Here is a 17764-nt window from a genome sequence, read left to right as displayed (position 1 = left end):
AAGTCAGATCCAGTCAGATCCAGCTCTCGCTCCTCCCCCCAAATACGGTCAACTCTGGCTCCAAACCGCTCCGAGCTGGCGAGATGGAGACGGCCCAAAAGTCAAACTCGAGGCTTCGTGACAGCCGTTCACAAACCAATGAGTGACATCACGGTTGGTCAAAACGTGTAGAAATGTAGTGTGCAAATAATACCGACCTCCTGAGCTCCATTTCCTCTCTGGGTTGGTTTACATGAATGCTGACGAGGTCAGTCGCCACTTTTCTGTGTTCACTCTCAACTCAGAAGTCAGATGTTCTTAAATAAACGAATAAATAATATAAATGAAGGCACGATTAGTTCTTTACATTTCCCTTTTTTTTTCTGACACTTCAGGATGCCTTTGTGCAACTAACAAGCTAAAAAAACAAACACAACTTGGCCTTTTAGTTTTTAAAAGTGAAAGTCATGAAAGTCTCAACAACAGAGTACCGTAGATGTCAGAAGCCTTTTTTACAGATTTACAAACAAAATCAGCCACGTTTTGTTGTCACATGCTACATTTTTGCTTCGTGTGTTATATATTATTTTCAGTTTAAGTGTCAGTCCCATCCCGAATCCTCTATTTCAGTCATGGCGTTGTTTCTGTGCAGACATTTTAAGCTCTATTCTACCCCTGCATATGAAATAAATGCGGTCATTGTACCTGGGGATGGCATCGGGCTGAACCTTTGGCCTGTAAGAGATAGCCCTGAGAAGAAGGTCTGACCCCTCCCACCTGGGACGCTCTTAGCGCGGGATTGAACCGCATTCATCACCATCCGGCATCATGAGGGATTTGTTTGTGTGTGTGTGTGTGTGTGTGTGTGTGTGTGTGTGTGTGTGTGTGTGTGTGTGTGTGTGTGTGTGTGTGTGTGTGTTCGCTCTGCTCCCTCTGCTACATGTGTTTGTGTTCACCTCGCTGCCCCGCACACTGATGTAATCAGCTCCTGTCATCAGTCAAATCAGCGGCCATGAAATGTCTGTCCGCAGGCATCACGGACCTGTGTGTGTGTGTGTGTGTGTGTGTGTGTGTGTGTGTGTGTGTGTGTGTGTGTGTGTGTGTGTGTGTGTGTGTGTGCATGTGTGTGCGCGTGCGTGCGTGTGCTCATGTCTACATGTACATCTGTCACATGCTGCCAGCTTACACGAGTCCACAGCGTGAACAGTGTGCAAAACAATAGTGAGTGTGTCCTAAATAGCCCCCCCACCTCCCCATACCACCTGTGTGCCAGCTCCTCCTTTGTTCCACACAGTCGTAAACAGGAGGACGAGATGTCCGCCGTCGCCACGGCAGGACTCCGGTGCCGCGTGAATCCATCTCAAGTCTTTTCGATCTCGGGATTAAAAGATATTGACGAGCTGTCGGTTCCAGTCTTCAGCCGGAGCGACTGATAATCAGTCAGACGTCCGTTGTCTTCATCCATTAGATCAGTTTAGCTCCACTGAATTGGACAGAAAGAAATTGAAGGCAGCGGTTAGAAATATATAAGATTTCAGCCAAAAGAAATCTGTCTCGAAAAGATGATGAAAATGACATCATTTGTCAGTCTGTATCGGTCAAAGATGGTGGTGCGTTAGAAAGAACACTTTGCAATATATTTTAAAGTTTCTTTTGTGATCGTTAGCCAGAACCTCATGAAGGACGCTGGGAAATCTCAACAGCTGTATTTATTTGTTTTTGTGAACACATAAGATCAAATTTGCTGGCTTTGGATTTAAAGTGCAGAGAAGAATAATAGAAAATCTAATTAGCAGACTTGTCTTAAATTAAAAAAAAACAAAAAACAGATGCTCGGAGTTTGGACCAATTTTCCAAGCAAAAAAAAAAAAAAAATCTGCAATGAAAGCTGTAAATCAGTTGTTCCAAACCTTTCTTCTGTCTCATGAACCTCCACACAGTACAGTCACCAGTCTGTTCACTTAAATTAAACTCTTTGAAAATTTGAGCTCAACTACATATTTGACACGTTTAAATACATAAAAGTGGAAATTTCCCCAAATAAGTAAATCTCAACATGTAAATATTATATTCCTATATTAAACAAGGTCTGTCATTTGCTCTGCCGCTTTGTTCCAGAATAAAATATCTCAACATCAGCTGAATGGATCACATACATCCATCAATTCTCCTGTCTTTGGTGAACTACTGACTTTATCTCCATTAGGTTGACATTTTGTCTTTTGGCTAGATATCTATGGTTCCTACAAGATAAATCCTTACGACTTTAGTGATCGCCCGGCTTTTCCTCTAGCAGAACCGGTAGGTGATGTATCGTTACTTTTATTGGAGAAACTGGCAAAAACATATGGACAGACATTGATGGTTCCCACCTGAATCTTTACGACTTGGTCCCCTGAAATGTTCCTTTCGTGCCACGATGAGGTTGACATTCTCGGTTTTGATTCAAGTGTCTCAATAACTGTTGAATTCATTTTCCTAAAAATCCATGCCCTGTCCGGAGGAATTAAAATGACAGTAATGTTTCTGACAGTTTATTTAGTGCCGTCATTAGGTCAAAATTTTACATTGTTTACATTCCCATGAACCTCAGCTGTGTAGAAAGTGCTCAGCAACACTTGCAGCATAGAAAACAACTTGATTATGAGACCGGGATCGAGAGGGTTAAAATTTCACTGTATTTCACAGGAAAACGAACAGAGAAATAAAAATAACATGATAAACTTGTTATTGTATTCTGCGTCGAAACACGTACTGAAGCGATCAAATCACAATTTGTTACCTTGTATCTTCAACTGATGAGGAAGATCCGCTTCAGCTTCATCAATCTGAACAAAATCAAGACAAAATATTTGTGATTGTTTTCATTTAGCGGTAAAATAAAATAACAAATCAAGTTTCCTGCTTGAGGCATCACTGCACATTTGAAAAGATGGTGGCGTTTTGGCAATAAAAATAGCATATTCTGGCATTTTTTTTTATATTAAAAAAAAAAAATTCCTTCACTAAATCGAGTAAAACATCTGTTTTGTGAGAGTGGCTGTTATAAAGCTGCAGCTTCACCTCTTCAATTCTCCGGACCTGACCGAGTTTGTCCCAGAGAGAAGGACCTCGTCTGGTTGCACAGAAACTGGCCCCATTTTGTAGTTTGTAAACTCCATTTGTCTCGGTGAGCTAACCTGCACTGTGTCTAATGGCTTTTAGTGGACGTGGCTGCAGTACAAGTGCAGAGTTAATTCACAGTGAGATTGTAAAGTTGACCTCAAAGTCAAACATGCCAAGGGTGGGTGAAGAGTTTCCTTTGGAATATGCGGAACAAGTGTAAGAAGGACAGTGAGGAAGTGGGAGAGAGAGAGAGAGAGAGAGAGAGAGAGTATGTTTGTGAGCTGGCAGCCAGACTGAGTGTCTGGTTGTTTAAACACAGGCTGCAGTCTGACACAAAAACACCTAGATTACATTCATTAGATCAGCTGTTGCTGCAGGCCACTAAAACTGCTTAAAAGCAGCAGAATAAGTCTTTGAAATAAGGTGTTCTAATAATTACTGTGAACATTTTCCAACAGTAGTTGAGATAATGAGCATGATATCTGAGATACTGTCAGGATTTCAGTCATTGGCTTAAATATGTGCTGGAGCTTGAAAAACTCCACTTTTGTTTTACCACTGGAAGAAAAGCACCAGCATCCTGTTTTGGCCACAAAGCAATCCAGCAGATTTATTTGTATTTATGAAATTCTGACCTGCTGGCACATCGTATAAAACCGTATAAATACTGTGCTATTTTTTTTTAAATCTAAAATTTCATTCAAATCATTAATCGATTTTGAGGTATAACATCCCTGCTTTGAAAAGTGATATTTCAGTTGCTTTAATGATGATTCATTAGGTACAGATCGGTATTATCCCAAAATAAATATCATGAACTGATTTTTAAATCCAATGACCATAAAATAATGAATAATACACTTGAGAATATGCAGATTTTGCTTAATTAGATTATTCCAAACTGTCAAGACAAATAAGATAAACAGTTAAACAATATCACACATAAAGTAGAAGGACTTAAATAAGCATTAAACAAGAAATAATGATAATAGTAATAAAAAAATAAAATTTAAAAAAAGCCAAAGCAAACCAAGACTTGAATCTCTGAATGTGTAGTTTAAAGGAAATAACAGACTGGACATCATAAAAACATGTTTTGAATGTTGGTCTGAGATCGTCTGCTTTCAGGAACAATTTGACTTCCCTCGCTGGGGATTTGTCTCTGTTTTGTCGGTTAAATCAGAAAAACTGCACTTATTAAAAAAATGAATTCTTCCGAGTTTTCATCAAAGACAGATTTCCTCTGTCTGAGGACACGGAGGCCTGAAGCTCAGGAGGTCAACACCTGTTGTTACCGTGAGTCTACTGTCTGTCTTTTGAAGTAATCACAGCTGATCCTCACTCTGATCGTAGTTCGGGATTGAAATTAGAGAAAGTATTAGTGTCAGGAGGTCGTCATATCAAAACACAGGTGTTGTTTTTTTTTTTATCAGTGTCAGCAAATTGAAGTTGCTTCAGTCAGCTAGCTTTTCATGAAATATAGCTGCTATAAAATAAGAAATTTAACAGACTTTGATAATGTGAATGAATATCAACGTCAATAAAAAAAAAAAACATGCGCTGATAGTTGCAGCACAGCTCACATACAACTGTTAACTTGTATTTCCCCTTTAGAAAAGTCCACATGTACAAAACTACAACCAAGTTGTTAATCAAAGGTAAAAATATATTCATCAGATTTCCAATGAATTGTAATATATTACTTGGAAAATTAAATTCAGCTTAACGTCCTACATCTACTGCGGCTGGGACATTTGCACACACTCAGGTCAGCTGGTAGAGAGACGTGGTAACAGTAAGCAGGTGCCGATGGTAACTCCGGGAAGTAACGATGGTCTATATGTGTTCAGGTAATGCACGCATGTCGGGACACCGCATACAGCCTCTTTACACTAAGTTGGTAATTACTGGTAACAATGGGACGCAAAGCAGTTGTTTTAGTTGTTTTCCTGCCACAGATTATTTGCGCAGCCGCAAGTAAATCAGAGAAAGTAGAATATTTCTGTGTCAGATTCTTACAGTTGTTGGTTCTGTGGGATCTAAAACGAGTGGAAGTCTGACTTTGAGTAATTGAGGTGCCAGCGGACGAGCAGAAAAAAAAAAACGGACGGGCAGAAAGGAATGCAAAAAAGCGTTTTGCGGAGGCAGCGAGGCGGGCGGGTGTGAAAGGATAATTCCTCTCAGGCGACAGAGGTTGGGTTGGAGGGTGAGGCTCACTGCCCCGGGCACACATGCAATTGCTATTTAAACTGTCATGTTCAAATCTCATTATTCTCATAAATTCCCAGCCGTTTGGCTAGACAGTGATGGCACGACGGGTTTGAAGTGAAAGGATGATTAAAGGGCTGATGTTTCCCCTCTAAGGGACTCTTTTCTTTCTTCTCATTTCTAAATAAACTATTAAAGTCATGAATACTTTGAATGTTTGCGCTATTTCAGTTGTTTTTCTATCTGTAAAATATTACACAATCGTGCCAATGCCGATATTGATTAGCCTGATGTTCCCAGACCCAAATTCACCATTTGAATACATGGATCTGGCGTCTCTCCTTAGAAAATCATTTCCAGTTGTCGCATCCTACTGGGCGTAGACCTCGGGTTCATTTTGATACTATGGGAGCAGCCTTCAAAACCAGCCGAAACTCTTCTACATTTACAAAATAAAATGCTCGATTTCTACATCACTGCACTTAGACATCAACACTGGTTGCTGGTTCGTCGACCTTTAAAATGGGCTGTGCAAACGTTAACGTGAACAAAGCGTTCAGACTATAATCACAGTGCAGAAATTTTAAGCTGACGTTAGGTATCGATACAAAGAAACTAAATCATTTCAATGTTGATATATCAACCGAAACGTGGCGATCAAACACTTGTGACCACAAAATGTAATGGAGGTGGGGCATCAGTGCATTGGAACAGTGAACCTCATTGGAAATGCAATAATTATAAATAACTGTGAATTAAATGAACCACAAATAGAACAATTTCCAAATGACCCCAAACATCTTTTTTCTGCCATTATGTTCTGTAAAAAAAAGTTTGGACAACATACACACCGATATCCCCGATCTGCGATAGGCCAATACAATGCCATAACAACGTAACATAATAACATCACGATTAGGACATGCTGAGAGTGAAGCAAATTCTCAGTAACTGCAACTGACATTTGTACAGATATGGGCTTTAGCTTGCTGGGAAGTGTGATCTGCATTTATGTGACCACTCCTATTCAGACTGATCTCACACTTAAATCAAACTCCAGTTATTTCTGGTATTTTTTCTCCCCTTCCTCAAATGCTGAACTATTTCCAGTCTTTGGCTGAGTTTCCACCCGCCAACAGTGGATTTGCATCTGTTTGGCACCACTTGCGTCTCCCCTGAAATCATATGCACCCGCGCAGCTGCTATCGTTCACTTTGAATACAGTTCGGACACACCCTGACATTACATAACTGAATGACTAACATACACTCCGAACCTGGTGTGTACGGGTGACTGAGACAAAGTTCAACGAGAAAGACCCAAAAAGCGACGGGTATTTATCGTATATTTTAAAATTATGTAAAGTTTCTATTCCAAATCACATGAAAGTCAAAAGTGTTTCGAAATCTGTACTTCATGAGGTCCCACGTGAAAAGCTCTGGATTATCCATCCAACAAACAGCCTTCCTATGTTGAAGTAAAGCTCGTGTAGAGTCTATCTGTGCTTTAAGCGAATATTTTGCACAGCTTACTCTACAGTGACATAAAATTAACCTGCTGGGACATGAAAAGAACGGAGAAGGCAAACACACCGTGCGTTTGAGCTTGTTTGGCTTTTACAGGAGAATCTTTTCATGCATTTAACACACTCAAAATAGTTTTGCAGCATGAAAGCAGGTGTGTGTGTGTGTGTGTGTGTGCGTGCGTGCGTGAAGAGATTCCTGCTTGAAATCCAGTATAACCATGTCAGTTAGCACATAAACAGACAGGCTATTAGTGCAGAGCAGAAAGACTCACTGCGGAACTGTTTGGACATTTATTCCTTTCGAGAAGTATGTGAGTGCGAGCATGTTGCCTCGAAGCAACGGGCTGAAGGTACACGAGGGCAAACGGAGGTATTTTAGTAAAAAGGTCTTGGTAGAAAAGACAGACGGGTCAGTCGGGAACCACGACGACTGCAAACGGAAATTAGAGAAAGAATCCATCGTCAGTCAAATGAGGATTAAATGACAGACGCTGGCAAATCCCGTGTGTAAAATATACAGTAACGAGGGGTCCCTGGTGACAGGGATGTTCAGTCAGTGGGAAAAACCGACCAAACCGTCAAGCAGTTCCTCTGACTGCTGTCAAATTCACCATGAAAGCAGCATTTGTTCATTCCCAGGACATGTCCTATTTTGAGATGTTTTATGACACTGATCCTGGCTTATGTTGCGGTTATGTAATTTTTTTTTTTTTTTTTGTTACACCACATTAAGGCTGATTCTAAAAACTGACTGCCGATTCCTCTTACATCTAGGTTACATGGGGCGCAGCTGACTGGGTGCAGGAATTCATGGCATGAATTGAGAAAAGGTACAAAATTACATTGAAAGGGAGGGAGAGAAAAATACTGCGATGGGAACAAGACTATTTAAGGACATTTATGTCCGTAATCTGCAAATGTTTAAGTACTCCATCCATCATGCGGTACCATAGCGGAGGAGTCTGATCGGTTCCAAATTCATTCAGTACATAAAGAGCTTCTACAAGGGAAAGGAGGACTATAACAGATGGCGTTCACCCCACAGAACCCTGATTTCAACATCATGGAGTCAATCTGGTGTTACATAACGAGACAGTAGAAAATCCATAGAAGTGGCAATACCTTCAAAAACTCAGAACAAGGGTAATTTTTGTGTTGTTGCTGTTTTAAAGAGAATATCGATCCAATTTACTTATTTTCTTCTGTGTCAGATGAATCTAATTTTGTAATAAAACATTTGTGGCAGAACTCGAAAAGGCCTGAAGAAATGTGATGTGGGCTGTGATTCAGACATCTGGAAACAGGCTACTTTTACAGCTGCGGGTTAAAAATCTAAAGCGTGTCGTGTCGTTTGCGGTGGTGCAAGAAAAAAAGCTCAGGCGAACACATCCTGGGATGAATCCTCTGGAGACCACGAAAACTCACAAGATATTTGATGGGCAGAGACTTAAAACCACACCTTCTCATGTACCGGAGAGTCAGCATCTTTCTGTCGGACCTGCACACACACGGTTCAGTGGACTAACTTTGGAGCGACTCTTAAAAGTCAACGTGTTTGTTTGAATGTTCAGTATTTATAACTGACAGGCAGCAGGTGGAAAGTAACATTTGAAATCAGGAATATCCCACGCACACATTCAAAATGATGTACTCTGGTTTCACAGTTCAACTCCACACACACACACACACGCAATCACGCAACCCCACATACAGCCATAACATGTGGAGGAGTGTACAAATACCTCTTGAGAATATTTTTGACATTTCTCTGTCATTACTCTGTCAACTCCAAGCAGTAATATCTCGTCTCTTGGCTTGCAGCTAATTTGGGATTTGTTCAGGCTTAATGTTTTCCAGGTTTTGTGTCAGAACTTTCCAGACTTCAAACAAAAGTGACATTAAATACTTAATGATTTATCCCCAGCTGGTTTATTAACGTAACCGAGCTGATTCTGTTGCTCAGCTGTGATCTGATCGTGGGATCTGGAGCTGGTTTCAAGAATACGACGTGTGTGGTTTTCCAAATCAATTAAGCTTCAGTTTTGCTCTTAGACTGCTGCAAAGGATATACAAACATTTAAAAAAAACAAAAAACAAAACATATACACATAACAATACAAACAAAAATTAAATATTTATAGCCCCGTAGCAGGGAAGGCAAGTCGGAAAAAGACGGCCTGGCTGGCAAAAGCACAATCGGGGTTAAGAGTTGGATCAGGGCTGCAAAACGTTCAGAGAAATCGATGCAAGATCGTGTAGGGCCTTGTTGAGCAGTATCTTAAAATCTATTATATTTATGACAGGAAGCCAGTGGAGGGGGGGGGGGGGGGGAAGGTGGGAATGATGTGGGATCTGCGGTTGGTTTTGGTTAACAGCCCGGCTGCAACATCTTGAACGAGTTATGCAGATTACTCGTTTTAGATTCCTGTTTGACAGAATGCGAGTTAGAAAATTGCACAAAACTAAAATATAATGCCCCCCGCCCCCCCTTCCTGTCAGAAATATTGGCACAAAGTCGCTGTTTTTGTTTGTTTTGTTCCAACAACTACTACAAAACTTTAAGACATGAGTTGGTGGTTTTCTAACATGGTTGTAAAGGCACCAGCGACAGGGGGAGCAGTTTAAGAGGCTGAGGGAGGGGGGGGCAGAAATACGCTCAACTCTTTGGTCATCAATTAAAAAGGTGGTCTTGGATGGGACTGCGACTTAAACATCTGGAACTATATGTTTACATTTTAGAACGACGTGCCACCACAATCAACTTTACTGGTACTTTTTTTTTATTTTTTTTATTATTTTTTTTAGCCCTTTGCTTTGTCGTTTTTTTTCCCCAGGGAGAACTCCAGGCTTACAATGCCCAGGAACAGGACCAGCCTGAGGCTGAAGTCGGGGTTAGCCCACTTTGGAACGTGATAGTGTGAAAGCTGCCTTAGCCCGCGGCTAACAGCTCCTTCAGCCCCAGGCTCAGTGGCCTGTTAGCTGCAGGCTAAGTGCAGTGTGAAAAGGACTTTAGGAGCTTCAGGAAAAGGCTGTGTCACATTTCGGAGAGTTTCAGGACCAAAACCCAACAGTGTGAGTGCTGCTGCAAACAATATGACCGTAAGTGATGCAGAATACATTGACGTGTTAGCGCAATGCTGCTGCTAAAAACATTACCATGGAGAAACAGTTCAACATTTTTGGAAGTTTGTGCTGATTTCTTTCTTTCCAAACAAAAGAAACAAATAAGATTCAACATGTTAACTTGTGGGTTTTAGAAGAGCTGATATCTTTAGACAAAGGCAAGACCTCCCAATCCAGCCCAATCTCCATTTCTTCTTGCCCTCCTGTTCCTTTCTACACTCCAGTGCCCCTATTTTGAGTTCTTTCAACACATTGAGCTGCCAGTGCTTTGGCCAAAGCTTGTTCATTGTTTTTTGTTCACTGCATTCATCAACTTGAAATTGCCTTTACTTTGCAAGGCTGGAGGTTTTTGCTGAAGCAAACAAGAGAGTTTAGAAAAATTGATGCTGGTGAGGCATTAAACTTGAGTCTGTAGTTTGGATCAAGCTTAAAAAAAAAAAAAATGCTGGATCCTACGATCCCCATTAGGAAACTCAGCAGCACAATTACTTTGAACTTTCCTGTCTAGTGAACGCTCACATCTTTAAAACTCCTTGTTTCCCATGTGTAAGTTTCCTACGAATGTGTTGTCTCCCAGGCCAAACAAAGATCACCATGCACTCATCAGGGCTTATTTTCTCATAAGGTGTAGTTTGACCAGAGCCACACCTTATAATTTTTTTTTTTTTTTTTTTTTTTTTACAGTATAAGAATTACTACTACCGACAAGCAAAATGTTCTTTAAGTCAAAGCCGTCGAGTTTATCTTCGTGCAACCAGCTCTGATGGTGTTATGTATTTTTAAGTCTGGAAGTCTTATCTGGATAAGGTGAGACCGAGTTCATGCAAAGTGTAGACGCAGATACGATATGATATATGAATGTAATCAGAGCCCAGCCAAAGGTGAAAATACAACTTGTGTTAGAGAGAATGAACAGCGAGAGAGCCGTCATGACTCGGCTTCGAACTTCGATTAAAACCCAGCGGCAAACACCGCAACAGCTGAAAGATCCTGTTCTCGGCGTCCGTTATTTACGAGTTTTAAAGATAAGCTTCTTTTCCCCCCCCCTCTCAAACAGAGATTCCAATCTTTACAGTATTGTGTTTTTTGACCCCGCACCTGTTATGTTTGGTTTTGCTGATGATGTCAGCTTACCGTCCGTGTTGGGGAAACAGACAACGTCTCAGCTGACAACATGAAACGAAGCCCAAAAGCATCAGAAAGTCTGCGATGGCTCAGGGTGTGATGTGTCTGAAGAGTTCAAACCTGCCAAAAACATCCATATGAAATAAAAGTTTGTCAAATGAAAGTTTAAAAAAATAAATAAATACATGAAACGTATTTTAATCCAACTTATTCGTCATACATAATAAGAAATGACCTGGTTATTTACAGTATATCTCGTGGTCGTGGGATCCCCCCTTTAAATTGACCAATTAATCTGCCCCACGCTGTAAGAATGTAAAGTCGTTTGGTGAAATGACCTTTTGTGATGGTTAGTTGTAGCAATTTAGAAAAAGTGGCTGAGTGTCAGCCTGAGAAAAAAAATAAAAAAAATAAATCACGCCGACTCAGGACTCCTGCAGAGGATGAAAAGATCTGATCACGCAGTCCACGCAGTCTGAGTCGACACCAACGGCCCGCCAATAATTCACTTCATTTGGTATTGACGTGGTTAGGTCTCGTGTCGTTGAACAATACGTGAATGCATATACAAAAACTGCTTCAAATCTAGTGTATTTTTTTCCTTCTCTTATTTGTGTCTGCACACACCTTTTATTCCCCCCCCCCTCTGTCTACCTTTTGTGTTCCTTCTGCCCGTCTCTCCCTCATCCTGACTCTGCCGTTGCCAAGTCAGATGGAAGGTTTCAGTGAACAGATGTGGGAAGAGATGTTATCCATGTGTCCCCTATGCAGTAAAAACAAAACAAAAAAAACAGTTAGAAACCTGTGCTGTCCTAATATGAACCATCATCAAAACACCTGGACGAGACTTTTCACGTTTAAAAATTCTGCTTTGTATGAATAATAACTGTTTGGTGGACAAAAAGAAAACACGAGGTGTCTAATCAAAGACATCACGCAAATCTTAATGTAATGACGGTCGTGACCTACTGGATTTCATAACGGGGGTTTCTGCTGCCAGCCATTAACACGAAGCCTGACACGTTTTCCCTGTAATCCTTTTCATGCCTGATGATGGTGTTTTTGAGCTGTTTGTTCCTAAATAAAAATCTAATTGAACTTAACACCATTTTCCACCTGCATCTTAACTAATTCATTACGCAACATTCATTAGAAATGTACACAACACTGGGACTTATTGCTGTTAGGTCTGTTTTCAAAAGAGGTAAACTGTGTTTTTCTGACTCTTTGTGCCAACTAAAGTTATAGATCTTCTTATTTGCCTGTGAAGAAGAAACTGCCGGACTATTGAAAAAGGTTTCTGTTCTTTACTAAGTTGTGGAAAAGATCCAGATAGTGAAAGAGAGAGCGGAAATACCTGGGAAGACGCACATAAGAGAGGAAAAAGAGACAGGCAGAAGTAAAGAGGAACATATCGAATGACCTAAAAATGTAAATGTGTTAAAACCAGAGGGGGAAGCAGCGGTAAGCCGGGCTGCACGACATTAACAATGAGTCTCCCAGAGACAGAACATGTAAACACACACACACACACACACACACACACACACACACACACACACACACACACACACACACACACACACACACACACAGATCTGAAGGCGCCGCTGCCAGAATAATGTACTGGCAGACTCCTCTTTGAATAAACAGCAGTTTGAGTTTGATGCTAATGAGCCTACAGAGATGCAATTTTGCAAATGTTCTCTCAAACGATGAAATCTAAACACCGTGAAACTTTTACAGACAGGACGTAAAACATGCGCTTCTTACTCACGGGACCAAAACTTTTCAGCTCCTTCCTTCTCTTTTTTTTTAAATTTTTTTTTTTAGATTTAATCGACCTCGTTTGCGTCTTCATGTCAGGTTGTTACATGAGGACATTTGAACGAGGCCTTAAGTGGCCGATGGCTTTTATGTAACTCTGCCGGTGCTCAGGAGGAAGGTGAATCTCATCAAATCTTGGTTTTCAAAGACTTTAAATATTTTCATTTTAGGCATTAATGACGCGGTCTGAAATGTTTGTGAACACTAATTTGAAAAAGTTTTTGGCAGTTTAACACATTTTTTTTTTATTTCCAAAACAAATGCAAAACAAATGCTTCAAAATCTAAAGGTTCCAGCGACGTCGTATCAAATAACAGAAAATGCAAATTTCATTGCGCACCGTGTGATTATTTTTTTTATTCCAGCTGCTTAAAACTAAGTTTATTTGCTTTAGTTTCTTTTGAAACCTGCCAATAATGGTCTCTTTCCCCCCCCCCTCTTCTTCAATGTACGCATACATTCATGTATAAAAAAAACCTTCCCTACACACAAATAATAACAAATCAACATCAAAGCTTATTTTTCATCTTTCTCAAGAACACCTTCTTTCTTTTTTTCCCCTCAATTTTCCTGTCACTTTTATGACAACAGCGAGGTTAGGGCGGCTCAAACTGAACAGACTGTCCCTGAGAATTTTCAATTACTCTCATCATTGCAGTCCATCATTATTGTCTGGAGTTTCCAACCACCTAATTACATCCGTCGCTCGCACAGACTTGTGGCACTCGTGGCGGCTCCCATCGTCTTATTTCACTTTCATTGTTTACTTTTGTTTCCCCCGTCCAATAACAACCACATGTACCCGTCCACGTGTCCGTCTTTGCCGTTCAATCCGTGATTCACCAAAATACCGTAATTACTGCAGATGAGAAAATAATCGTGGCGAGTTGATTCCAGCCATGTAAAAAAAAAAAAAAAAAATCAAAGGAAAGGAAACAATTTCATAATTTCTCTGTGGGTCAGTGAGTAATAACATCCAGGAAGTGCTCGTCAAACGGTGAGCTGTCAAAGCTGCAGCTGTGTCAGCTTCCCCTGTGACAGCTAAAAAAATAAAAAAAATCACGTATCGCTCCTGAGAATGTGGATGTTTGTGTCCAGAGTTCTACAGGAACGAAACCCTCTGGTAGTTTCTTTCAGTGCTCGGTAATGCATTATACATACAGCACATTAGAATACCTAATCATCACAGGTGATGCCAGTAATCAATAGACAATATTAATCTCCTCTCAACAACGGAGTAAAATAAATAGTTTGTTGTACACTGCAATAAAACGTTACTTTGCAGGAACAACTTTTAACATCCAAACATGATTATCTTGTTATATTTTATGCGGTTTAGTATTCCTGTTTGTCTTAATGATACAGTTCAGTTGTAACAAAGAATAAAAGAATCCCCTTCAGAGTTTAATAACCTCAAATGTGTTTAGTTCACACAAATACTGGCTTGCAGGAGTTAAAGCTCCATCGTGAGACTTTGTGTGTCAGGTACTTTTCATAAATGGTCTGGCAGTGTGATAAAAAATAAAAAATAAAAAAAAATAAACATATATCAGAGTATCTTGTTGCTTTTGTTAGAGAAGCTTGAATGTCAGAAGTCAGAAGCTCAAACTGTTCAGCAGGAAGTTCAGCTGAACTACATCAGTGCCTTCTTGGTTTGCTGTCATGAATATTAAAATGGCTGATGAGGTTTCTGGAGGAAAACAAACTGTTATTGGCTTGTCTTGACCAGGTGTTGGTGGGAGGAGTCGTTTTCTTTTAAATAGTTTAAATATGGGCCTTAATAAAACAAAATAGCCTATTTATCCAAAACATCTTGCTTGAACATTGCGGCTCCAGCTGTATTACATTTCACATGCAGTTACACACCGCTGGTTAAAACTAGAAAAGTGGCCGGTTGACTTTGGAGTCCACCACAACGAAGTTAATTAACTCATTAGGAAGTAAGCCGATAAATGCAGGAAGGTGTATTTTGAGTTGTGCTCCAATAAAATGGCTTAATACTCACTGTAATCTACCTCCTTTATGTTTTACTCTGATTTATTTCTCCTTCTTAAGACTTCGCAACAGGCAGGTCAGACTGTTCTGATCTGTGCAGTAATTATGGAGCTCCACGGACTTAAAAACTAAAATCTTCAACATTTCTGTCTGCACCTAAGCCGCACACAACTCACGAGAGCTTAGAGCTAAGCCAGAAAGATGGAGGTGTCATCTCGGAAATTGCATCTCCAACCAGATTGTTGCTTTCCTGACATGCAAGAAATAAGGAGGGGCACTTTAATCTGACTGTCAGTCCCGGTTATCCTCACAGGAAAACTATTGTCGCGTAAAGAAGCCTCAGATGCATAAACATGTGGAAGTCATTTGCATATTACAATAGGAAGATACCGTAACAACATATTCTCCTGATTAACAGGGACTTTTCTTCTGTGTGTGTGATGCCGTTTGAGAGTGCGGGTCTGTCGGTGGTTCTGCAGGCGAACAACAGCTGATAAAGAGTTTTCTTTTCAGCCCACGCTGTACGTTAAGGCTGAAAACGCGATATAGGTCACCGAGCGAATGCTTGGCACGAGACGAGGTGCACGCCCGTGGAAACGTGACAGACCCTCCCTGAATAATTCACACGTTCATGTAAAGAGATAGCTGTGAGATATCATGCGCAGAAAAAAAAAAAAAAAAAAGCCACTTGTTCTGGAGCTCGCGGACCTACGTTTTGGGGGAGTCGGGCGAAGCCGAGAGGACAGAAACAACGCGAGCGTTGTCGCCGATGTACGGCAGCTTCGCCGATCGGGTCACAGATGAAACCAGCGACTTTTTGATCTTCAAGCAGCTGACCCGATTCAAAAAACGCCATTCCGCGAAACCAACGGGTCTGTTTTACGTCATTGTTCATGTCGATGACTTTCTTTCGCCGAGGAAAGGATTACACAAAATCACTCAATAGGCACGTCGAGTCCTCGGCTGAATGCGGCCAGACGGAGAGAGAGTCAGACACGTTGTGTGTCCAGCGTGACCACAAGCGACACTTATCACGGACCTTCCTGAGGTCCTTTATGGGACCTCGACCCCACATTCAGGGACGTCAGAGGAGGCTCGTACGTCAGGCCTAAACAGTAGAGTTTCCTTCACGTCGGACGTCACGTGTTCAGGGTATAAAATGTTAACGAACGATTCATTTGGGTCAAGCTGCTGAACTGCAGGTTTGACTTAGACAAGTCGAAAGTGAACAAAATGTGATAAAAGAACGGAAACGCAATCGAAAGCTGTGGGGGGGGGGGGTAGGGGAGATATTAACTGGACCACGTGTCAAGATATCTGTTGGAAACGTTCAGTCATAAGTAAACATCGCGCTCTCGGGAGAAAACGGAGTTCATTTTCAGGACCCAGGAAGAAGCAAGTGTTTCTTGATTTTTAAGGCAGACAATTATTTCACGTTTTTTTTTTTTTTTCTGATGTAAAAAGTAGAGTTTCCGATCCATGTGGCAGTTTTGAGTTGTGGTCATTAGGTAGGTAGGTAGGGAGGTAGGTATTTACTTTATTAATCCCCGAGGGGAATTTTTTTTAATATGTTAATATTATTAGGAATTAATGAGGCCGCTTCATTATTAACCAGTTTGTCCTTGTTAACTCTGACCGCGGCGACCTGAAGGCATTTGAGTCGCGCTACATACCGACGCCTCTCACGGCTTGTTTGAACATGTGTGCGACGCGCACAAAGCCCGTCATCGAGCGAGCGGGTGAGCGGACGCACCCGCGGAAAGATGCGAGCGCACAACGCTGACATCCGAGACTTCAGAGAAAAAGAGCGATTGACACACACACACACACACACACACACACACACACACACACACACACACACACACACACACACACACACACACACACACACACACACGCTGACGTTAATGGACCGGTTCACGCAGGACACGCAAAGCAGGAGGTTGTGCTGATGGGTCTAATTTCACTCTATAAAGAGACCATCCAGCGATGTCACCACCCATCGTGGAGAGTGACACCCTCAAGAGCGTTATCTTTTTAGTTTTGATTCGTTTTGAGTTTTTAATATTAGAAATAGTAAAAAATAAATCAAGTTGTACAGGCAAAATATGCCGGGAGGTCGAATATTCTGGTTCCGTCTTTCTTTCCATTTTGATTTCTCCTTTGTTGAAACGAAGGCTCAAAAAGAGAAACTGCACCGAGTCTAAACGTGGTTTAGTCAGACACGACTGCCAGGAGCCGATCGCCTAACAATTCAAAGGCAGCGCTCCATATCCTAACCTCTCGGGCCACGGCACGTACCAGCAACGTCCCAGAAGGGCTAAAGACCAGCTGAACAGAGTACGTCGGCCCGGGCAGGAAGTCAGACAGAGGGAGAACCAAAAATAAATAAAAACACCGGGCAGACTCCCGATCGTGCAACACATCAGAACGTCAGCGTCTCCTCCTGACTACGAGCAATCTCCGTGAAATAGCACCGAAATAATTGGGAAGATTAATGTTGTTGTTTTTTTGTTTTTTAACAACAAGCTGTATTAACTTTGTCTGTAGGCTACAGCACAAAGTAGGAAGTAACAACAATAAACACACACACACACACAAAAAAAAAAAAAAAAATCGTTTACCCGGCAGAAGCACACAAATCAATGAAACGTGACCAAATCTGTGAGAAAAACTGGGAAGATAAAAGGCTTCGCTTCTGAAAGCCTCCTGGTGGCGGATGAAGCCATGCGGAGGACGGAAGAAAATGGAGGCAGCCGACGTGACGTGACGGACCCGTCGCCTGGTAATGATCACGCTTTCACTGCCGACTATTGATGACATGTTTTAACTTTAAAAAAAACACACAAAAAAAAACATGTTATGTAGCGTTTC

General features: G+C 41.2%; 1 long non-coding RNA gene across 2 annotated transcripts in view; it reads right to left on the bottom strand.

Annotated features, from left to right (window-relative positions):
* Positions 1–1234: 1234 nt before the first annotated feature.
* Positions 1235–17764, bottom strand: part of LOC138622759 (uncharacterized) — a 43405-nt gene continuing 26875 nt past the window's right edge. For both annotated transcript variants that reach the window (XR_011311037.1, XR_011311036.1), the window contains exons 2-5: positions 11720–11828; positions 11075–11185; positions 2762–2807; positions 1235–1462 (exon numbers count right to left, since the gene is read on the bottom strand). This is a non-coding gene — a long non-coding RNA (uncharacterized lncRNA). The remainder of the gene's footprint in view (positions 1463–2761; positions 2808–11074; positions 11186–11719; positions 11829–17764) is intronic.

Source organism: Brachyistius frenatus, unplaced genomic scaffold (genome assembly GCF_029030835.1).
Source record: "Brachyistius frenatus isolate BFR_SWC_R1_liver_20210118 unplaced genomic scaffold, ASM2903083v1 Contig_38, whole genome shotgun sequence".
Classification (NCBI taxonomy): domain Eukaryota; kingdom Metazoa; phylum Chordata; class Actinopteri; family Embiotocidae; genus Brachyistius; species Brachyistius frenatus.
This window is presented reverse-complemented; position numbering and strand designations above follow the sequence as displayed.